This window comes from Lissotriton vulgaris, chromosome 3_1 (genome assembly GCF_964263255.1).
Source record: "Lissotriton vulgaris chromosome 3_1, aLisVul1.2, whole genome shotgun sequence".
Lineage (NCBI taxonomy): Eukaryota > Metazoa > Chordata > Amphibia > Caudata > Salamandridae > Lissotriton > Lissotriton vulgaris.
In genome coordinates this window covers 2,074,231,966-2,074,256,946 of record NC_141689.1, presented here as the reverse complement: position 1 = coordinate 2,074,256,946, position 24,981 = coordinate 2,074,231,966, and the positions used below count along the sequence as shown (strand labels likewise).

Sequence of the window (24,981 nt, the reverse complement as noted above, 5' to 3'; positions counted from 1 at the left end):
TCCTGATGCTGGGAGCTGGGAAAAGAGAGGCAACTACAGAAGCTTGACACATCTGCACCCTTTTCCGACGCAACACCACCATGCAGAAAGAATTCCCACACATCGCCATTGTGCTGCTGAAGCCCATGAGGCACAGGGTCAAGACTGATTTGCATATGGCTGGGTCCAAACTGGGGTGGCGTAGTGGGCCAAAGAACGATGGATTCAACCCAGATCTCTTGACTGGGGGAGAATGTTTGCATTGTCAGTATTCCGTCCATCATTTGTTTGTTGTAACACTGAAGAAACTGAGGCAGCGCCTGCCAGCGGCTGGAGAAATCGCCGCACACCGAGTCTCGTACACCGGTCTCAGAAGTCTGAGATCATCGCACCGATTCTGACGCAGGCCCTGTTGTGCAACTGCAAGATCTGAAGCATCAGAGGACCGTTGCTGGGGAGATCAACGCAGGGCCGTTGCTGCCTCATCGAGAACTGACACCTACCTGAATCCCCACGCATCGCACTGGGGCGCCAAGTCTACAGCACTACCGGAGCCATAGAAAGTGACACATCAACTCCCCGCACATTAAGAAACCGACGCATCACGTCCTCTTCAGTAATAAATCGACACATCACCTCCCCTCCGTGGCTGTAAGGAACCGAAGCAGCACCTTCCCTGGGATAAGGAACCAACGCATCACCTTCTCTTTGCATAAAGAACCGACACATCACCTTCCTTGCGGCTGTTTTTGCTTATGATTTTGATGCATCCAAGGTACTTTGTGTTGAAAGTGTCACATCTATAGTTTGCTATGGACAGAACAGTTTTTACCTTTTAAGGTTAACTTTGTTTTATTGGCTTTTAAGCATATAGGAAAATACATTGCATATATCGGGCAGTCCCATTTCTCGTTTTCAAAACCTTCCCCCTCCTTCCAGTCTGGCCATGCTAACGTAAGCAGGTAGGAGCACCAAAATGACCCTGTGGTGCAATCAGGGGGGCAGTCACTGTCAAGGCAAGATACAGGGCAGGCTCTATCAAGTGGTACAAAAAGTCTAACTACCCCTAAACTACCCCCTCTCCATCCCCCACCCTCCCCTTAAATGGTGTGCTAAAAATATGCCCCTAAAGGGCCCTATCTAAGGAGTCATTGTTGGACAGCAGATCATGTGGCCTTAGGTGTTGACTGTGCCTCCATAAGCCGGAGAAGGCGAAGGTATTTTGGACAGGGCACCTCTTTCATTTCCAGTGCCAGCCGGGACACTAGGGGACGCCAGATAAACCCAAATGTGTCTGCTGAGTTTGTGAGAGAAGATTTAATCCGTTTCATGCCTAAAATGTACCATAATCCCTGTTCCCCAGAGAGAGAGGATGTTTTGGACAGCTGCACCTAGAGCTAGACCCATCTGTTTCCTCCGGATGGACTTTAGCAGGTATGTGATTCGGTTAGGGAGCCCCAGGATTGTGTAGGCAGGGAAGCTTGGGATTTCGGTGTCAAATTGTCTGTCGATGTCATCGAGGATAGCGGCCCAGTACCCCATCAATTCCTTGCAGTCCCAGAGTAGGTGTGTTAGCATACCCTCTTCGTCACAGCCGCGCCAGCATGTCAGGCTTTGGTCTGTAATTCCTTTATTCAGTCTGGCCACCTTGACTGCAGCTTCCCTACTGGCCATGTTAAGGGCCGTGTGATTGGCTCTGAAATAAATATCACACCATTCTTTCGCAGTCGGATCTCTCCCCAGTTCCCTTCCCCAATGTTTTTGACCAGCTGATGGTGAAGAAGGGGTCGGCGGTCGAAGCATATTGAATATTTCAGAGATCAATTTCTTGTCGAAGTTTTTCATTATGAGCCATATCTAGTATTTTGTGAATTTCCTGCTCACTAACGGTCGCACGTCGGAATAGAGGATCCAATGACAAAGTTGAAAGTACTGGAATCGATTTGATTCTGGTATAGCGTAGGATTGTTTTACTTCCGAAAATGGGAGTAACCCCTCTAGAGCTAAGAGATGTCCTGCCTACGCCACTTTGAGAACGCTCGCTCCTCTAACCCTGGTGTAAACTCTGGGTTGTCAAATAGAGGCATCAATGGGGAGGGGAAGGATGTGAGTCCCCGTCTGACCGCAACTGCGTCCCAGACTCGGAGCACTGTGTTCGTGATAGGCGAACCCTTGAGATTTAGTGGTCAGTCTCGCCTCTTCAAGAAGGGCACTTTCCACAAACAGAGCTTTGCTAGAGCTCGGTCCTGGAATAGCAATCTTTTTTCCGACTCAGGTCTGCTCCACTCCACCAGGATCCTAAATTGCGTCGCCCTGAATTATTCCAGGATAATCCGAATACCCAACCCCTCCTCGTCCGGAGGTCTGTGGTAGAGATCTCTAGACATACGAGGACGCGCCCCTGCCCAAATGAACTGTTGCACTGCTCTCTGTATTTTGTGGAGTGTTCCGGGTGGGGGCCAGGCCGGTAAAGTCTGAAACACATAAAGTGCTTTGGATAAGATGGACATTTTTATGGCTGCTATATGGCCAAGTAGCGACAATGAATGTTTTTGCCATTGCCTAAGGTCCTTCGTGATTTGAGAGAGGAGTTTAGAGTAATTATGCATGATTGTCAGTGCTATAGAATGGGCCTAGATAGGGAATTGTACTCCGAGTCTGGAATTCTCCATAGGACGTTTGTCCTTCCTCGGGTAAGTCCGCGTTTCGGCGTAGGCGCAGGACCATCGATTTTCCCACATTTACCCTAAAACTGGAGACCCGGCCAAAGGAGGTCAGTTCACGTAGAAATGCTGGGACGAATCGCTCTGTGGACTCCAAGGTCGCCAAGTTGTCATTGGCATACAGACTCACTGAGTGTCTCTCTCCTTCAAATGGGATGCCTACGATATCAGGATTATCCCCGATCCTTTTGGCTAGGGGCTCCACATAGAGTGCGAAGAGAAGGGGTGAGAGAGGCCACCCCTGTTTCGTGCCCCTCTGGATCTCAAAAAGCCGTGAGGTTGTTCCATTTACCCTAATTGTTGCCTTGGGCCTATTGTAACAGCTCGCCACCCATGCCCGAAACCGGTCGCCAAAGCCCAAATGAACCAACGTTTTATCTAGGAAGCCCAGTATACTCTGTCGATCCATCTTTGTGCGGTGGGCTTTGACGATAAGGTGCAGGATGCGTTTGGTGTTATCTCTGCTCGGACGATTGTGAATAAAGCCGGACTGGTCGGGTTCGATGATACCGGGCATACGTGGGCCAAATCTGGCCGCTAGGACCCCGTAAATAACTTTACATACAGAATAAATAAGGAAAGCGAGCAATATGAGCTACATTGGGTCGCGTCCTTTCCAGGTTTAGGAATGACCACTATATCAGTGGCTGACATATCCGGGGGGGATTGTTCCAGGACTGCGTAAGGAGTTAAAAAGCTGCATCAGGGATCAGGGCAAGAAGTGGGCAGAAAGACTTGTAGAACCCAGCTGAAAAGCTGTTGGGCCCGGTGCTTTAAAGTTTTGAGGCATGAAATCACCCCTATAACCTTTTCAACCCTGATAGACGCTTCTAGAGCTTCCACCCCCACCTCGTTCAGGACCGTTGTGACGGCCCACTGTAGATAAGCCTCCCCGTCGTTGTGGGTCTTTACGATACAACGTGGAATAGAAGTCCCGGAGAGTTTATGCGCTCGTCATCACCTTCAACTGTCACCCCCTTGGAGTACTGCAGCGCTGAGATTTTGGAGCGTTGGGTACGGGCTCTGAGTTTATTTGCCAAAAGACACCCCGCTTTGTCTCCCCCTATATAGTAGGAGTACTTGAGCCGATGGCCGCAAATTCAGCCCTGTCTACATCAAGGCTCCCAAATTGTGCCTTTGCAGCTTTCAGTTGATGCCACACCCTGGGCGTGTCCCCGTCCGACTGTGTACCCTTTCTAATTCTAGCACATGTGCTGTGAGGAGTTACTTTTTTTACCAATGCTCCCATTCAGCAGCAGAAATCGCAATTAGTTTTTCCCTTACTACAGTCTTGAGGGCCCCGAAAGTGCAGTGAGGGGAGTGTCCAGGGAGTCATTTGTCTCTAGGTAGTCAATGTTGCATTTGTGAAGTTGCTGTGGGACTCCTGCTCTACGGAGCAGGTTCTCCCTAAGTCGCCACATCCTGTCGGCCTGCCTGTCGATGGTATGTTAAGAGTCAATGTTACTGCGTTGTGGTCGGATAGCGCTACTGGAATAATGCTCACTGTATCTACTAATGCATTCAGTTCCATGGAGCCTACGAAGTTATCTGGTTGGGCATATGTGTGGTGTGCATTGGAGTAAAAGGAAAATTGTGAGGCTTGAGGGTGAGCGACCCGCCATATGCCTACCAACCCTCTGTCTCTCAGCCACTCCCTTCCCGCTTTGGACAGTATGCCATTTGGCCATAACATTGGCCAGATATATCTTTTTCCGCATCCATAACAAGGTTAAGGCCCACTCCAACCACTATCTTCCTATCTTGTGTGCGGAGAACTTCCGATAGGACGGTCATGAGGAATTTTTCTTGTCCTGAGTTGGGGGCGTTAACGGGAATTTTGTAGGCCAGGAGACGTCCTTTTTCTTCTACCACCTTGTCGTCCACTGAAACCTGGAATGACCTGGCAAGCAGTATGGCCACCCCGCCTTCTTAACCGGTGTGGATGAGTAGAAATGGTGGGGGAAAGCTCGGGTCCTTATCCGGTGCCAGTCCTTGGAGAGGAGGTGGGTCTCCTGCAATAGACACACATCTGCTCCCGAAATCTCTAGGTAGGATAGGATGGCTCTCCTTTTAATGGGGTTATTTAGCCCTATCACATTAAGGGTAATTATCTGAAGTGTGGAGCGTGACATGAGGCAGTTGTGGTTCCAATCTGCTGTAACTGCTGGACCCATACCGTACTCTTGCTCGGTCCCTGCTCTAGGTAGCACACTGGTTCCCCTGTCCCCCCTCCCTTACCCCAACCTGACCCAACAAACAAGCATGAAACACTGTCCCCTCTCCCCCCTGTGCCCACCCCAACTCTGGCTCATTCTCCACAACCCACGCGTCTATCCAAAGGCTGAGAGACCCCGCTTCCATCCCCCCCTTCCTAGCCCCAACTGAGAAACCCCATGCTCCCAACATTGTCTATTGCCCGCAACCCAAGGACACAGGTGTGTGGGACTTAAAAGGATAGGGAGTTTGTGTGGTCCAAGTATCCCAGGCGCCCCACCCCTGGTGGTCCACCCTCAGTCAGCTCAAGTTCAATGCCACCCATTGCCCCTTTCAGATGAGTCATCCGGCGTAATTGTATCTTTAATGACTGATTCTATGGCTGCCCATCTCTCCTGCGCCATAATCTTAGGGTCCGGGCCCAGACTGGGAGTGGGCGAATGTCTTCGGACCACTGTCTGCGTCTTTTCACTTGATGACCTATGTGTGCAGTTGGGCACCTCTTCCGGACTCAGGTGTACCACGCTGAGGCCACTCCCTGGTCTCTCAGGTGTGCGGACACCCCTCTAAACTCCTTCTTCTTCTGTGCCATGATGGAGGCCAGGTTCTGGTATAGTGCTATAAAGTTTCCTTGGTATTTGAGTGGTTGCTTCACCCTGGCCTCTCGTAGGATGAGCTCTTTGAGGGAGAAATCTGGAAGGAAGGCACGTATGTCCGGTGGAAGGGCGGGGGCACGTCTCGCCAGGCCCACACGATGTGCTCTGTCAATGCAGATTTCAACATCCTGTGGCTCTCCTAGAATGGCTCTAAACAGTTCCTGGAGGTATTGAGCTATGTCAGACCCCTCTGCATTCGAAGGGACCCCCCTAATGCTAATGTTGTTCCACCTCGAGTGGTGTTCGAGGTCCTCCGTGCGCACCTGCAAGTCAAATTGTTGATCTCATAGGCGTAGCATCTTGCATCTCTTGCTGAAGTTGCTCGATCTCCTCATCCTTGGTTTGCTCGTGATCTTCAATGGCAGTCACTCTTTCATCTTTTGCATCAACATCACAGTGGATCTCTTTCACCTCTCTGGCCACCTCACTTTTGAGTGTCTGGAAATCATCATGCAGGGTGTGGAAGAGTGATTCCAAGAAGGAGCAGGTGATCGGGACCTCTCCCTCACCATATACGCTTGCGATTTCGGTGCTGGGGACATTCTATCCCCTTTTTTCCCTGACAAGGATCCCATTGTTGAGCATTTCCTTCAGAGAACCTCTCCGCTTTCTTCCTCACCAAGGACATACCTGAGTCTCAAACTAACAGGGATTCGCCCCTAGCACTGGCTGCTTTTGCTTGGTACTTGTCACTCCCTCCATCACTTAGTGCATGCCAGGTCGGATTCTCCCTCAGCGGGCGGTGTTAGTCCGTGGCCGGTTCCTGCTCTACTCCGGCCTCGTGACTCCAAACTGGAGCTGAGGGCTACTTGATGACCTTCAGCTGCTATTGGGCCCTTCCACCGCCTCCAGGCCTCACGCCCCCCTTCCTTGCCAATGTGCCCAATGAAACAAGGGCCTCATGATGGTTGCCACTGCAATTGATCTCAGCACCGACCAGTCCCTGTTCCTCTACCTGCCGGCTGCCCTGTCTCCCGCTCCTCCACCAGGCGATATCCCTGACTGGGTGGGTACCTCTTAGTCACTTGGCGCCGATGTGTTGAATCCTTCCTCCTTACTCCCCTACCAGCTGCTGATTGTGATGACCCCTCTGTGGCGGGCCGTCAAGCTTGGACACGGTCTCCTCCGGTCACCAGCAGGGTAGGCCTTCCCTCTAGTCTCCGTGTATCCTCGTCTGGAGGCGATGTTAGTGACGGGCCCAGCTCGCTATATACCTCTGTAGAATGCCACCATGTCCTCGCCTGGTGGTGGCCCTGGCCGTGTCGAAGGCCGAACTGCACGTTGGCCCACCACCCTCAGTAGCTCTGTCTGTTCCAACGCCCACCTGGGACCCAGCCCTCCTCACTACTGCTCTGTGGGTGGTGGGGGCCGCAGTCCAGCTCAGGCGCCAATATGTCACCTCCACACTATCCCTTCAGGCTGACCTAGATCGGCCCAGGCTGCCTTAGCGATTTTTGCCACGCACCCGATTCCTGGTCCCTGGTGCCGCCAGCCGCCGTTTGGGCCTCCACTTAGTTGCCTAGGAGGGGACGTTAGGTGCTACCCGGTCTGGGCGCCATTACCCCGATCCGCAGCTCATGCACTGCAGGCCTCCCAGGAATGCTGATGAAGACTCCGGCCCAGCTGTTCTGCATCTCCGGAGCTGCCCCCTTGGTGCTGCTCCTGTGCTCGCCCTCCGAGGCAGCTGCATCGCCTTCCCCGTAAGCGGCGTTCATTGCGGTCTAGTCCGACTCTATAGGCCTCACCAGAGCTTTGGACGGGATGCCTGCACAGCATGTCATACCTCCAGAGTTGCCCAGTTGCTGTTACTCACTGTTCAGCCGCCTATAGCCTCTAACTCATTGCTCCGGAGATGGTAGCCGAGCTGCTGCTCGCACTTCTCGGGTCGCTCCGGAGCACAGATGGGGACCCCAGAACAGCGTCCCACGCCTCAGGAGCTGCCTCTTCTGAGCTGCTCGCTGTTCCGCCGACTGTAGTGGTACCCCCGGGAACTAATGCAGTAGTTAGACCGGGCGAAAGGGCCAGGAGAGGGGAGCCGCCAATTAGTGCGACCTATCTGTCTGCCATCTTGGCCATCTGTTTTTATCTTTTAAAAGTCATATCTTGATAACTATATGTTGGATTTTTGTCATTTTGGTCATGTTTGGTTTAGATAAACATAACTTACTTTTCTAAACTGGTGAGGTGTCCATATGTAGTGTTTTCACTAAGTTACTGTATGTGTGTACAATTGCTTCACATGTTGCCTCTGACATAAGCCTGTTTGGTCATGTCAAGCTACCAGGGGTGAGCTGGGGTGGTCTAGGGGGTTAACTCGCTCACCCTGATTAGAAGCAATGGTCCCTACTTGGACAAAGGTGCAAACCATGCCAACTAGATACCCCAGTTCTAACAGTTCTTATGAGCTCATTTATCTTCGGCCTCCCACACTTTTTTCAACATAAATTTAAACTTTTACAAAATGCTCTTTCTACTGCCTATGCTCAATTTCAATCTTATCCTCTTTCTGTTTCATCCTCTTCTAATTGCTTTCACGTCCTTCTGACCACAAACTCCAAAGCTTCTACTATCTACTCCTATTTGCAATTGATACTATGGATAGAGACGAGACACGTACAGAGATATCTTGGCAACACGATTTGGGAAAGGAGTAGTCTGTCCCCTTTTGGTAAAAAAAAATGGGCCAAAATTAGGAAGTTCTCTAGAGTGGCAAACACCACACAAACACTTTATATATAACAGACTTATCCTATCTCTTGTGGTTTTGTTCATGCTTTAGGCATATCATCCTGACATTTGTTGGATATTTTCACTAGAACATGCTGATTTAAAACATTTACTTTTTAGATGTCCCATTTTTCGTGATTTCTGCCACAGGTTTGAACTCAGATTAACTTTTTTACTCTACAATACCTCTTTTGATTACTAACATCTTCTTAGTAAGTTTATTGATTGGGTCACACTTTCATTCGATGTATGCTTATTAGACTTGCTACTAGCAATTCCGTTTCAGCAAATCACAATAATTGGAGACCTAACCAAACTATCTGCATGAGCATAGTGCTATTCAGTTTGTCATAATTATATACTAGGGGGCAGATTTATGAAGGGCTTGCGCCACGTTTACGCCGCCGTTGCGTGACGCAACGGCGCGGAAACGTGGCGCATCCCTGCGCCCTATTTACAACGTGACGCATCTAGGAGATGCGTCACGTTGTACAGCACTGCGCCATGAGGAGGCGTTCCTGCGCAGGGGGGGGCGTTCCTGCGCAGGAACGCCTCCTGAAAGTGGCTGAGTGAAATCTATGAGATTTCACTCAGTCACTTTCAGGGCAATGCTGCGTCAAAACCCTGCGCCTGCTTGAAGCAGGCGTAAGGCTTGAGGCAGCATTGAAAGAATAGGCCCCCCCAGAGCATTGCTGGAGCTGCGTCGCGCTTGCGACGCAACTCCAGCAATGCGTCACTTTTACGGCACAGATGCGTGACGCATCTGTGCCGTTTTTGCCCCATGGTGCGCCGCATCATAAATGCGGCGCACCATGGGTGGCGTAGCTGTGGCGCACTGTGGCGCATGTTAACTGGCGCATCCCTCGGGATGCGCCAGTTAACATAAATCTGCCCCTAGGTATGGCATACATGTCCCTGTACCACTTGTTTTGAGACGTTTCATCTTTCTGTCTCTTTGTACCAATTTTTCGACTGACCATGCAAAGCGAACCTTTGCACGCACTCCTGCTCAATAAAAAGTTCTTAAACCTCCTTGATTTCCACTTTAGTGATAATAACAATATCTTATTTTGCTTACTATTCTTTTTATAAAATGTATACATTTTTTCTATACAACCACCAGACTGTTAATTTTTTAAACCATGTATACCTCTCTCCCTTCCACACTGCATAACGCATTCTGTTTTATAGTTACAAGTATTTGCTAACTCTATACTGTAATGCATTATCTGTTTGTATTTTAATTTATCTTTAATAAACATACTTTTACTTTTAAAAATTACAAAAATATGTATAATAATCAGGTATTTTTGCAAAGTCATCCTGTACCCTGGGCACACCGATTTATTTGCTGAATGGTACTGGTGTTAACTGACTCTGACTGTCCCTCAGCTCTGCCTAACCAGGCCAAGGGCCAGTGTTATGCTGAAAACACACTTATAATACAGTGAACACACTAGGGTACATGCTAGGTTAGGGTACCCCTATGATTGGCATGACCTCCCCTCTAAGGTCCCAGCACATAATAGGGTAGGGAGATCAAAACTCCATTTAAGGCCCTAGTATATAATAGGGTATGGCAGTTTAGGAAGTCCAGCAGCCCTTTCTACACTTACATGTGTGTACTGCTGAGGCCTGAGGTCAGTTTAAAAGCAGCCAGGTGATGCGGGACTGTTTTTAACATGTACATTGTGCCCAAACTCGACTTTGGTGTTTGGGACACTTAAAATTAATGAACTACAATATGTTTACATATTATTTACCCCCAGAGTCTCCCCTAGTAGTCCCAGTGATGGGGGTGAGATATTTATAAAGAAGGTCCTTATAGAACAGGTTTAATAACACCAGGTCAGCATGTAAACATGCGCAAGACATCTTTGAGCTTCTAGATATAGAGAAGCCACTATGTCTCATGCTTACTGAGACGTGGTGGGGTGACTCTTCCAACCCTGACGTCGCTATGGCAATCCCTCCTGATTATAACATCTTCAGGAAGGATAGAGCCAAGGGTAGGGGTGGTGGAGTGGCGATAGTGGTCAAGAAAGGAATACCTTGTGCGATCCTGCCAGCAACGGATATCCGAGGCTCGGAGACCCTAGCGTTCTCTATTAATCTATCGCCTCATCAATCCTTTAAGGGACTGCTCGTGTACAGGCCACCTGGTGCACCCGGCACTTTTTTTGAAGATCTGGATTCGGTACTGGTGGAGTTGGCCCTGAAAGCTGAACATGTTATTGTGGCAGGTGATTTCAACTTTCGGATGGATGATCCATCCGACCCGGCTGCCATTAAACTCTCTGAGGCGCTGTCCCCACTGGGGCTGATGCCTTACCTTCAGGAGCCTACGCATGAGAAGGGGCATACCCTTGACCAGGTATTCTCGTCCTCCGCTCTCGAGGGCATAGAGATTACTCCTGTCCTATGGTCAGACCACTTTCTTGCCAAATTTGGGATCAAGGGCATAGTCAAATCAGTGCCTATCTCGGCACATCAACAGGGTCGTGTCCACAGGGCATACCACCGAGTAACCCCAGAGATGCTGGCCCAGGCTGCTGTGGTCCACCCCTGCCTCCTTTCAGGCGATCTTGACAGGGATCTGCAGACCATGCAGGACTGGCTTTTGGACAGGCTAAACGATCTTGCCCCGGAATTAACATCTCGCCCGACACCGAAACGGGTCTCCGCGCCCTGGTTTACCGCTGCACTGTCGGCTAAGCGGCAGCAGTGCAAGGTAGCCGAAAGAGCCTGGCGGGCACAATATGACACTGGTGCCAAGTTGACCTACAAAACGGTGGTTAAGGCTTACCACCGGGACATTCGCCTGGAAAAAAAAGCTTATGTGGCCAGGAGAATAGAGGCTGCCTCCAACTCCTGCAAGGAGATTTTCTCTATTGTGAGAGAATTCACCTCCTCTTGGTCTAACACCTCGGACGGAAAACCATCAGGTACCTGGGCTACGGACCTTGCTGACTTTTTCACGAGCAAAATCCAACGCATTCAGGAGTCGTTCCTGGCACCAGTGTCTGTGGGCCAGACTGAACCTGACAGCATCATTTCGCAACAGGCCGGGCCAGGGGTGACGCTGAGTGTGTTTCCTCCTATCTCTGCTTCCGACTCCCTGGCTCTAATGGGAAACTTAAAATCGGGTTCACCCCTTGACCCATGCCCTGCTAAATTTCTAGCGAAAGTAGCGGAGGTGATTAACCCGCTGGCTAACCCGCTGTTAAATCTTTCGCTGAGGCTTGGTGTGGTCCCACAAGCCTGGAAACAGGCGATGGTGATCCCCTTGCTCAAAAAGCCTGGTTTAGATCCGAAGGCCCCGGTCAATTATAGGCCCATCTCTCTGTTGCCGGCTCTCACGAAGATTCTGGAAAAGCACGTTCATGGCGTGCTTTCCAATTTCCTTGAATCTAATGAGATCCTGCATGCCACCCAATCGGGCTTTCGTCCCCATCTCAGCACAGAGACAGCGCTCCTTGAGGTCTCGGAAACCATTAAAGGGGTTCTGGACTCTGGGGGCAAAGTCATGCTGGTGATGTTAGACTTGTCGGCGGCGTTCGACACCGTTCCCCATGATGGTCTTCTCGCTAGACTCTTCGAGATAGGTCTACGGGGGACGGTGTTCGACTGGTTTTCTTCCTTTCTAGCCGGCCGCCGGCAAACGATCTGGGCTCCGCCTGATTCCGCCGTGATGCCGCCTCTGGGAGTCGGGGTCCCACAGGGCTCTATTTTGAGCCCGACCCTCTTCAACATCATTATGACCCCATTGGCGGCGTTGGTGGAGTCGCATGGCGCCCAGATCGTATCCTACGCGGATGACACCCAGCTCCTCTTTTCATGTAAAGGAGGAGGTGACTTTGATGGGGAGAGTATTCGGGATTGCCTTGGGGCTGTTTTTCATTGGTTCCATCTGAACAGCCTCAAGTGCAATTCCGACAAGTCCGAGGTACTCTTCTTTGGGTGTGACGCAGAGCCAGACTGGCAGACCTGGTGGCCAATGAATATGTTCCCTCCATCTTGTTCCTCTCAGGTTGCCAAAAATCTGGGGGTTAAGATGGATAACAGGCTAACCTTGAAATCCCAGATCCTGGGGTTGTCGGGCACCTGCTTTGGCATCCTTAGGATGCTGCGGAGGTTTCTTCCCCTGCTCTCCGAGGAACACAGGACGCTGACAGTCCAGGCTCTGATCGGGTCCAGGTTGGATTATTCCAACATTCTTTACCTGGGCCTTCCAGAGTACTTACTGCAGCGGCTTCAAGTGGTGCAGAACGCCGCTGCCAGGGCAATTTTCGGTCTTAGTAGGCGTTCCAGTGCCTCGGGCCTGTTGGCAACTTTGCACTGGCTTCCCATCCGCAAGCGGATCGCCTTTAAGGCGTTGACCTTGGCCTACAAAGCACTTCACAAGGGGGGAGCTAAGTACCTCCAAAGGAGACTGGTCTTTTATCAACCGACCAGGTCTCTGAGGTCGGAATCCCTGTACCTGGCTGTTGTCCCACGGATTAAGAAAGCGCGCCTCGGTGGCCGCTCTTTTGGACTGCTGGCACCACAGCTGTGGAACTCTCTGCCGCTGGCTCTGCGGGGAGCCTCTAGCCTGCTGGCTTTTAGGAAGGGCCTTAAAACTTGGCTGTTTACTCAGTAGCCTGTCCTTCGCAAATTTTCTGGCTGACTCTTTTTCTATTTTTTATCTAGTGTTATGTTAGTATGTCGCAGTTCCTTCTCTCTTTCTCCTATAAAGCGCCGGGACACTCTTTTTGAGTAGCCGAGCGCTATAGAAAAGATTAAATAACATAACATAACAATATGAGTTGGTTTAGTGAAATTGAACATTTCACTTCCCACATTGGCGTAAAGGTATGTTATGTTATGTTATGGTATGTTACAAGTTGCTTATAAAGCGCACGTACACCCAGGGGTTTCATGGCACTGTTTGGAACATACCGAGAACAGAGGGAGCCTATACGTGCACACTTATAAACAACCGCGTTTTGAGCGATTTCCTGAATTTAGGTAGATCTGTACAGGAACGGATCTCCAGAGGAAATGAATTCCAGAGTCTAGTGGCCAGGTATGCAAACCGACGTCCACATTGTCATTTCCGTTTACAGGCAGGAGTGGTCAGTAACTGAAGATGCATTGAGCGGAGGTTGCGGGAAGGAATATACCTTTTTAAAAGAGTATTGATAAATATAGCGCTATTGCCGTACAATGATTTAAGGACCAGACATGCCGTCTTGAATTCTGTCCTTTGGGGTATCGGGAGCCAATGTAGTGTTTTTCACAGTGGTGTGGCCGATTGCCATCTGGGTTGTTGATGGATCAGCCTGGCTGCCTGATTCTGAACCATTTGAAGCCTCTTAATAAGAAAAAGAGGCAGCCCTAGGTAGATTGAATTAGCATAGTCCAGGTGCGATAATACCGATGCCATCGTTACCTGTACTAATGCTGCATGGGTAAGCATGCAGCTGATTTTCCTAATCTTTCCTAGTTAATGGAAGCATTTGGAGACCACTGAACCTACTTGGTTTTCTAATGATAAGTCATTATCTATAATGACCCCAAGGCTAATGCTGCATGGGTAAGCATGCAGCTGATTTTCCTAATCTTTCCTAGTTAATGGAAGCATTTGGAGACCACTGAACCTACTTGGTTTTCTAATGATAAGTCATTATCTATAATGACCCCAAGGCTCTTTACTGAGGTAGATGGTACTGGTGGGGAGACTAGATCTGTCAGCCAGTACTGTGGGCCCCAGAAGATCTTACTTTTACCTGTCAGTAGTAATCCCGTCTTACTAGGGTTAAGCTTTAGATGGTTTTGATCCATCCATTGACGGATGTAAAGCATGATGGTCTGGAATTCAGCCACTGACTTAGGTGAATTATCAATAGTAAAGGTTAGCTGGAGATCGTCAGCGTAGTTGAAAGTTGTCACATTCATTTCCTTCAGTGTTCGAATCAGGGGGAGAAGGTATAGATTAAACAGATGGGGTGAAAGCGAGGAACCTTGTGGGACCCCACATGATGTAGTTAGCTTGGGGGCTGTGAATGTGGCCAGTCGTACATATTGAGTGGGATCTTTGAGGAAGGAGATGATCCCTTTTAAAGCCAGTCTATGAATGCCAGCCTATCTGACCCGGTGTTCCAAAATACTATGGTCGACCATGTGAAACGCCGCTGACAGGTCTAATAATACTAGGGCCTGTGGAATGTCTTCTTCCGGCTTCTTATCCTTCCCAAAGTGCTTCCCAAAGTAGATTTTTGTGCTAGGAGCACTGTGTAGGGAGGATCTGTAATATTTTGACATATTCAGACCTCCTGATGTCTACCCTAGGTGTTCCAGGGGTGGGGAGTCTTGTGGATATAGGCAGGGTCCTTATAAAAGCTATTTTATAAGTCCTGGTGTTTGAGAAATTGGCCAGTTCATTTTCCCGATTGTAGATCCCTAACCAAATACGTTAACATGGTAAGAAGTTATTAATTACTAATTCCTGACAGGAAAACACCAAAAATATAATTCAATGACTTACTAGAATGGTATTGATAAATTCAACAATATGCTATTGTAGTGTAGGTCCTATATTTCCAATAGACTCTGCGCATTGGAATAATATATCCTATATATATATGACGTAGGACTCTATCAAATATACTAAACTTAATTGTGAGTGCAGCTAGCTCAGAGGTCACTAGAAACTTTCTTGAATACACAAAAATGGATTCGTTTCTGACAACTGCATAAACATGACAACTTTGTTTCCCTAGGTCTGGAAAATATCTTCAGAGACGTGGAAACAAAAGATAAGTATTACACTCAATCAATCGTGCATGCTTCGTTTCTACAGAGTTGCAGAGAAATACTGAGACGGGCGTTTTCAATAAAAGATTTATTGAACAGTCTTCTTTCTCATGCAAGAGAGGTAAACTGCTACAATCGTTAGACGGAATGCAAAATATAATGCGTACAGCGAGAATAGGTTTCTAAGCCATATAAAAATACATACATAAATAACACAGGCTAAAATACTCAACTGGTGCTTCTAAAATATGCCCACCCCAATGTTTAGTTCTGCCAAGAATTGCCAAAGGTTTCTCTAGGTTCTAATCAGCTCCATACCTTAGAATGAAGGAGGACTGGTATCTCTGTCTCGGGACTCGATTTCCCAACACCCCGCAAGGGAAGTCAGAAACACTGGAGCTGGATTTCTCGCAGAGGAGGGGAGCTTCCTGATCGGTGTGTCAGCTTGGAGAGTCGGCTTCTTTCGGCACTTGCTGTAGCGAGCTGCGTCGGGCAAGTAGGTCGCCGAACTGCACCGAGCCAGCGTACTTTGCTATAGCAAGTGAAGATATATTTATACCTTGAAGGTGTTTAGGAATGCCATGTTTGACGTAAAGTCGGGCATATGAATGTCATGAATGAACCCCTAGGGAATAGTTGTTCATTGTAAAGTAACTGAGTTCTTGGAGAAATCAATATTCAAGCATGGGGAAGTCCCGAATGGCTTAAGCTGGTTTTCCAAGAAATCGTTGTGACGTTTGGTGAACGGATGGAAGTAGCCATGCCTGTATTTGAGAAGCATGGGCTATGCCTAAATAAGGGCTTGGTTTCTATGCCTATATAAAGGCATGAATCGGAATCTAAAATGCCTTACAACACTATTGTTGAATTTATTCTAAAATGCACAGACATGAAGTCAGTAATCTGTCCTGATTGGTAAGAGTTAAGTGCATTAGCCATTGCTTTGATGAGGAGATAAGTAGCCCCTGGGGTGAAAGAGCCAGTCTGGTAGGAGAGGGTTCTGCTGCAGAGGAATGCCAGAGCAAGAGTGAGGAGTCGTAAAGGGTGGGGTCGTAAATAACGATCTACAAATGAAGGAGTAGACAGGCAGACGAAAACAGTTTCATTTACAGCCCTATCCTCTGAACCCAGCCAAATGGCAGGCTTAAGAAAGGAATGTGCAAATGCCTGGAGGCTGGTTTAGCCAGCTCTTGCCTCTCTTCTGGGACTTCAGCCATACTGAATTTTAGAGAAATAGTGCTTTCTGGGAGACCATTATGCCACAATTTGGAGAAAATGGTCATGCTCAGGGGTGTTGGCCTGCACCTCACTGGACAGGAGTGCCCTCCTGCATGACCCCAGAGAACGCTAAATAAGTATCTGAGAGGGGCAGTGCCTCTCAGAACTGCTGCTTGAAACTAAAGGAAGAAGAAGGGTCCATGCTGAAAGTTTGATTTAAAGCAACCAGGCCCTGCACTCTGACTGACTGTGCTTGCTGCACAATCTGAAGCTACAGCCCTGTGGATCAAACCTGCTTCAAAGGACTAAGGAATGTACTCCCTGCAAGCTATAGGTTAGCATAGTTCACTTGGATCATCACCACCAAGAATCCCAAGCCTGACGTATTACCAATGGATTTGTAAGGGTTTTGTCCACGTGGGTTGTGGGAATAGAAGTCTCAAACTTTCAAGGACCATCTTGTAGAACTTTAAAAGTTTGAACTTTGGAGCAACTTTGAAAAAAAGCTTCATAAGTGGACTGACTTAAAGTGGTCACCCAAGCTGGCGACCCTCAACTATGACCCTCTGAAAAGCTCTGGAAGTCCAACTTCCATCGTTTTACCGGGAGTTGGTCGAAACCCAAGACAGTAAACCCTCAATGAATCCGGCCTTGTGAATCCGGGAGAGAAAGCTTTGTAAAAGTTTCTAAGTCCAGACGTAAAAAAGGTGACTTGGATCAACTGGGAGAGTCAAGCCACCCAGCTTCAACCGCAAACCGCCACTGGAAAGCTCTGAAGGTCTGACTTCCTTACGTTTGACTGAGAGCTGGTCGCAATGCAACCCGGTGAACCCTCATTGAACTGGACTGGCTGAGAGCTTCGAGGGACCCCAGGAAGAAAAGGGCCAGAAACGTTTCTAAGTCAAAAGGTAAAAACGTTGATCAAGTCCTCTGGCAAGGGGTAGCTGTGCAGGGCTCCATCATGGTCAGCCTGAAACTTTGACTTTGTTTCAGTCTAGTGTGACCAGATGTCCCAATCAGTGCTCTAGGTTTCTTTGTGCTATATAGTGCTAAATCTTTTAAAACGTATATCTCCGGTTCCCTACATTGGATTTGTTTTGTTTTGGTGTTATTGTAAAGACACAAATATTTCCTATTGATATACATTGGTGCTAGATTTTATTGTGTATTGTGTCTGAGTTATTTACTGAATTGGTGTTTTTAAATGCTTTACATCTCTCTCTTTGAAGTTAAGCATTGTTATTGAACAAGAAATACAGGGGTGCCCCACCGCCAGCTTTTTGTCACAGAAAAACTCTTTAGCAGGATCATGGTGGCCAAGGCTTCCAGCCTTGTGGAGCCCTATTTGCCACCCACTTCCAGCGTTGCCCAGACTTTGAAAACCAAAAAGTTGACTAAGGGCCTGATTCCAATCTCGCTAAGAAAGACCTCCGTATGACTCAGATCTGGAGGGCTTTTCAAGTGAGACGCGCTGTACGAGTCCAACCGAGTGAGTACAATGCAACTACATGGTTATGGACTCAGTTCAGCTGGACTCCCATAGCAATCTATTGGAGCTTGTGTACGGACGCATACACAGGCTTCCATAGCAAAAAAGGGGTGGGTGGGGAAAAGTGTACACACCATGGCGGGCACCCCATTTTGCCTAAAACACAGTGCATGCTTGGATCTGAAAACTCATGCGCATCCCCGTGACTGATTAGGAGCCCTCCACGTGAAGGGGGCCTGCCCTGGCCCCCCAGAAGTCAGATTCCGACAGCTACTTACACTTGCTGGGACCGAGTAGGTAGCTGTCCGAATCGTGCAACGACTCACCTGTTAGGAATCTGGCTCCATTGCACGCACGAGTCGGCTCCTGACGAGTTGGACGCGTAGATTCGGGTTCGTAATCGATTCGGTGGATGCGGACGCGATCTTCACATCGTACTTGGTCATCTGTAACTGGGACGATTCGGACGGAAAAATAGGCTCCGAATCGGATTTACTCTTTACGAATCCCATTTGGAGACCTTCCTTACAAGATCATAATCAGCCCCTAAAGCTGAAAATAAAACATTACGCTGGGGTGAAACAGTATATCCACCTCACTGGGGAAACAATCCCAACAGCTATGAAATTCTTCTTTGTCCCACTCTGAGCTTTTAGTGGTAAAATGAATGGCTTCAGTGGGAGCTCTACAATTATATATCTGACTTTGAGGGAAGCTCTCCAGCTTCAGCTTCCTTCATTTACTAGCTAGAGGATTTGGAGTTCCAGGTAAAACTTCAAAGTCAGAAGGTAAAAACCTTGAAAAGTTTAATCTGCTTGATTTACCCAACTTCCGTTCCAATGAGGTTGACATAAAATCATGCCTAGGTCCCAGAAAAGTGCTGACCAAGAATTACATTTTGTATTTTTACACCGTCTTTTGCCCTAAACTTTTTAATTCATGTTGTCAGTTCCCCTTATCAGATTGTAATTATTTTGGTGTCATTATCTCTATTACTTTCTTTCTTCATTTTTTGAAAAATTAGTTTAGCAATCCTATTGTGTTGTTTTCACGATTTAAAAATTGTATTTAATACACATTTGGGAAATTTCCAGTTACTTGTGCAAGTGTATCCTGGTGTTGAGCAGAGATGTTCTGAAAACTGTGCTGTGACTTAACCAGATTAAGTTTATTAAATTAGTAAGGATATCCTCTCCCAAATTAATATCCCACTTTCTGACACAGTAACTAAGGGCCTTATTTACAAGCCCATTGCGCCACCTGTAGGTCACTTTTCCCATGTTAAAAATTACACAAAAGTGGTGCAAGCGGCTTGTAAATCAGCCCCTAAGTAACTAAGTTACAGTATTTTGCTAAAAGGAACATAATGTCAACTGGTTTGAGTCCGCAAAAGTTGGGGGTTGGTCCTATGAACAGCTATTTGAGGTTTGTGATCTTCTATCAGTTGATCTGTTCTGCAAAAAAAATCTGTCTGCAAAAGTTCAAAGGCCAGTGGAGTTACAATTGCAGAGGGCATGAGGCTGTGAAGGTAAAGTGTTTCCTGCAACTCATGTATTGCGCCATATCTAGCGGGGTAAAATCATAAGCACCTTTATGTTATCTACTAACAATGGGGCATATTACCAAGGACGGTGTTAAAATTATCGCTGGTTTAGCGGCAGAAAACTGCTGCTAAAGCAGTGATAATGGGCTTGATAATATGCTCTGGAGAATTCCAATAGAAGCCCATGTTCACACCAGAACATGGCCTTCTATTGCAATTCTCAAGGGCATATTATCAAGCCCATTATCGCCGCTTTAGAGGTAGTTTTCTGCCGCTAAATCTGCTATAATTTTTAACGCTGTTCTTGATAATATGCCCCAATGTAAACTATTTAAGGGCTAGAGGTTTGGATCTACAGCCAATTGTTGGACTGAAGATTTGTCTGGCTAAGACAGTTCCCAAACTGCAATGTGGTTTTCCTTAACTCTAATTTCAAAACCTCTTAGCAGCCCTCTCCGTCATTTTCTAGATAACTGTTATTCAAACTTTGCAAGATCTTATTAAATTACCCAAAGCAGCCATCTACCTCAACTCTTTAGGAATTCACTCCAAATTTAAGCTAGATCTGTTAAAGGTTAGATAATACATCGATTCATAGAACGCGTACAAGGTGTGAACGCTTTCATTCCAGTAGGCAGGGAAGCAGTTACCAGACTAAAAACTCTTTACCTTTGAAGAAACTACCTGATGAGTACATTGACCTTAACAGTGTAGTGTGGTACATTTGCTTTGGCTTAGGCTTATGGAATTAACTTTGTGTAAACTTAGGGCCCATTGAAAAGTTGGGCCAGTAAGTGTCTCGTGTATGTGGGTAGTTTCATCTGGCCAATGAATTCCCAATGCACATACTTCTTACTTGTCCTGATTTTATACACTCAGGAAACAAATGTTCTGTCCTCTTTCCTTCAGGGCCAATATTCGAACTGCGCTGGAGATTTCTATAAAGGCTTGCTAAACCTCTGTTATTTTGCACAATTACATTGCTTTTGGAGCCCGTATTATTTGCGAGTCCCAGTATTATTACCCTGGTTTTAGTTTCTCTATTGTATGCTTTGTTTCTCTTGGCATGCTTGTTTGTCTACCCTTTGCACTTTTGTGTAAAGCGTTTCAGAAGACTTAACAATCAACTTATTTACATGATGCATAATTTAGGATTTGTAGGATAATAGGAGAGCATTGGGTCTAGGAATGTTTCACGACGTTCAAAACGAAAGGTTGCTTTTAATCCACATATATGCAAAGAGACATAAATAATGGCATAGGAGTGAGATATGAGCCATTGCATTACTTTTTCCGACTTCATAAGCCAGAAATCAACATTTGATATAATAATATGTCTTCTGGACAGCAATACATCAGAACACACCATTGCATGCATATGAATGTAGAAGGAGTCGTTCAGGAATGTTTGAGATTATATTCCTCCTTTTGACACGTGTCAATTCGAAAATCAGCATATTCTACTGTTTGGAAGCTGACTATAGTGGTGAATTTTTTTCCGCCACGTTGCTTGCACCAGCATTATTTAAGAAAGGGCTTGGACAATATATTAAGTTAATATCTAGAGTGCCTTTTAAGCAGAGGAATACCTCACATACAATCTTCTTGCCGGTCCGAGTTCATTACGTGAAAAATATGTAATTCCCGCACACATTATGTATGGCACATTAAAAAAATTGCACAATGTCACCCATCCCAAATTTAAATAAGTACAGGGTAAGTAAAACTATACCCAATGGCCGTAACACCACAGAACCAGGCAGTGCTAAATTTCTAAAATATTAAGTGCCAGGGCTTTGACCAGAAGGCCACTGCAGCTTACACTATCCATCGCCTTTGTCATCGCTGCCAAAACAACGACTAACCATCTCTCTCACATGTACATGCGACAGTTCAGATTATAAAAAGGTGGAAGAAGCCATAGCACTCCAGAGTAATTAACCTCATCCATGCGGTGCAGATTCACCCCCAGTGCTGGGCCCCAATATAAATGGGTGTGGTCATGACGGAACAGTTCCGTCATGAGCACAGCTCGACCGATGCTCATGACGGAACCGGTCCGTCATTAGCATCGAAAGGGTTAAAAGTAGTCGATCGGTAGATGCAGGTAATCAGGGTAGGGGATATCGAGATGATCACCTCCTGACCATGAGGCGCTGGAACTCAAATCATTACGAAAGATCTTACGCAGTGTAAGATAGAAATCTCGAACCCTCCAGACGCGTGGACTCGCGTTGTTGAAGTTAAATTCAAAGTCAATAATCACAAGTATTCCATTTTGAGAAGGTTTATTTTGAACCTATCTTCAGAATATTACTTCATATGCTGAATGGTTTGCAAAAAATATGTATGTTCCATAGGAATGGTATCAGAAGTGAATTTCCAACAAGGTATATTCGTACAAATCAGTCATAAATGCATCCCCTATGCATTTCGAACGATGCTCTTCATCAGGGCAAATGTCTGCGAGGAAATCAAAGGTAACAGAAGATATAAAACGAGGCAGGAGCAAAAGAAATCTCAAATGCACGTTCAAAATAATATCAGCGATAGTGCACATGAACCAAAGTACAGTGAATCTTAACGAGAATGTCAGCCAGAGAAATCCAGTGTTAAAGCAGAAAAAAACGTACTTCTACCAGTGAAAATAGAGGAGCAACGTGAGTTCAAACAAATAGAAGGGAGAAACAGAAAGAACTGAGAGAGCGCAATTTGAATAAAAAGTATATCCGAACCATATTCACAAGCATATCGCATAAACGTGGAATCTATAACGTGAAGTTAACACTTGTAGCGTAAAATTAGCCGATGTAACCAATGTAATAGGAAATGTATCTGTATCTATTCTAGAAAGTGTATTAGAATGAGAAAGGCCCGTATACATAGTGGGCTAATATAGAAATGTATAGAAATGCTTACGAACAGCAGAACGTGCAAAACTGAATATACGTGTGTAATCATGAAACAGAGAAAGCGGCGAGAAAATGTAAAGCGAAGAAATGTGCAGAGCATATATATATATAACTGTGTAGCGAACGAGAACATAACTTTATATTCTATGTAGAATGTATTCACTTAAGCAAACGATTTACTAAATGCGATTATATATAAATGTGTGTTAAAGGTTATACTGTGTAGAAAGCTTTTTGTAGGAATGTTAGAAGGGTTTAGGTCATATGTGATTTTAACCTAACTGACCAAGAGTTCGCAGGAGTGTAGTCCGCTGTATGTAATTTAGTGGGCTCACAGGAGTCATGAATAGCCTTGATCTGAATGTGCGAGACAAGAGTCTAAGGTCTTGCTAGATTTAAGGTGACAATGCTGGACGAAGTTTATGGCCTAAACGTGATAAGAGACGCTTGGAATTTGAGTCTTGTTTAGAAATGACCGTTCACAGGACCAACTAAGGTTACGAATACAGTCGTAAAGAGTAGAGTTCTGCTGAGGTGATAGACTTTTGCTCCGAAAGTGTCAAATGAAATGTCAAATGAGGTCACCAGCAAGAAGACGAAGATGGCGTCTAAGGAGAAGGGTCAACTTAACGGACGACGCGAAGAGATGAAGCCATGGAAAGAGCAAAGAATGACATCATGGGGAAAGTACGTGGTGGGCGTCGAAGGGGCGTTCCACCCATACTGTGATTGTGTATTTTAGGGACAGTATCCCGGGGAGAAGATATAGCGAGAACAGCGAAGAGCTCATAGAGCAGTTGACTTGAGCAGATGTCCTGATAAGGCAGAGAGAAAGAGAAGAGCGCAAGAGAGCAGTAGGCCGAGGACCCTTAGAGAGCGGATGGGTAGGCAGAGAGGGTACTGCTTCTCGATAGAAATTACCATTAGGGGTTAAGAGAGTTTGAACTTCTTTGGAAGTCAAACTGCTGACACCTTTTTTAGGTAAGGAACTTGCGAAGTAGGGATGTCACCTAGTACAGAGTAGGGACAGAATTAACTTGTTTATTCTTTTTGTAGATGACGCAACGGGACCACACTGTGTCGATGTTTTAATCTGCTGATTCTTGAATTGACTTTAATTGTATTCTTTTGTATACTTATTGAAACTTATCCTGAGAGGATTGTATATGCACTTAATTCTGATTTTATATAAAACTTTTAAAACTTCATCAGTTGTAAGTGGTCCTTCAGAGTTGCGTCAGTTTATGGGGTCAATTTAACCTATGCGGGGTTTGTCTTTTACTCAATGACAGAAAACAATCGATCCAAATTGATGAATGAGATTAGTATCTGAGTGATCAAAAAGGGTATCAAAATCTCATTCCCCGCAGTTGGTAGCAGAGAAAGATGGTTTTCTTCTTGAGGAAGACAACCTAGGTCAGGTCTAGATTACCCCAAGGTCCCTAGTCATCGACGACCAGAAGAAGAATCCCTGCCGAAGACGGTGCTGACGGTGCGTCGAGAGAAAAGCAGCAGAGTCGGTCGAGAGTGAGTATAAGGGTCATGCGTTGTAAGATTGCGGTATTTTATGTTGTACTTGTGTTGTAATGTCAAGCGGAGTTGAATGCCTGTAGTGTTATTGAGGGAAGGTTGTGAGCGCGCGCAACCGGATAAAATCTTAAGTTCAAGGAGAGCTTAAGTGGTTCGGGTGTATCGAACACCCAGAGTAATTTGTCTACCATTGAAAGGGGGTCATGAGGTACCATTGATCGCCCGACGGACCGATGATAGGGGAGCGTAAGAGTGAGTGTATGAGTAACGGACGCTGGTCGTACGTTTACTGTGTGTAAGTAACCTATCAGTTAAGGCGATCGTCTGACCGTGAGAGGAAAGACGTTTCGTCAGTTGAGGTGACAATTACAGTTAGACTGTGGCCGTACAGTCAGAGAAAAGTGATCGCTTGGACGGAAGTAGTCATTTTTCAGCGTATGAATGAAAACGCATGCAAGATCGTGAGACGAGTTGAGAAAGAAGGGGAACTGCTGCAGAGGGAACGAGTGACGTCAGCGTAGAGCCGCGCTGAGATTGGTCGGTCAGCGTAGAGTCGCGCTGGGATAGGCCGATTAGCGAGAGCCGCGTAGGGATTGGTTGGTTTGTCATCGGGACGTAAATAAGGAAGAGAATAGAGGAAAATCATAGATTATCGAAAATGAAGTGTTTTAAACGTTTAAGGGCAATCTTTAAGAGAGATAGAAGAAACTTGTATGCCGGAGAAGAAGCTCCACCAGAAGGCACACCAGCTTATCATATGGCAGTGAATGTAGGCTTACACTCGATATTATGGATCTCCGAGTGGAATAAGCTAACGGAAGGGAATAAGGAACTGACGTTTCCGAGATACGGGACGTTTAAGTTGGAAGTATTGAACCAACTGAAAGCGGTAATGCTTGCGACAAGACCTCTACCGAGGCCAACACAGTTCGAAGCCCTTAGTGCATGGTTTAGAGCAGCACACGAAAAGAGCTTAAAGAGACGCCAGGAAAGAGTGAGGCGATCGGTAAAAGCAGTGCAGGATGCTAAATGGGACGATGAAGCTAAAAAGTGGAGGGTGCAAAAGATAGAAGCAGACAAACTGTTCACAATGTTAGAAACTACGGGAGAAAAAGAAACCTCTAGAAGAAGATGAGGATAGCGAGCCAGATGAGGATCTGATAGAGAGACTATTAACAGATAGACCACCTCCGTA

General features: G+C 46.6%; 1 protein-coding gene across 1 annotated transcript in view; it reads right to left on the bottom strand.

The window, feature by feature from the left end:
- The window catches only part of SGCZ (sarcoglycan zeta), a 1,984,974-nt gene that overhangs the window by 230,118 nt on the left and 1,729,875 nt on the right, over window positions 1-24,981 (bottom strand). The gene's annotated exons all lie outside the window — the stretch shown is intronic.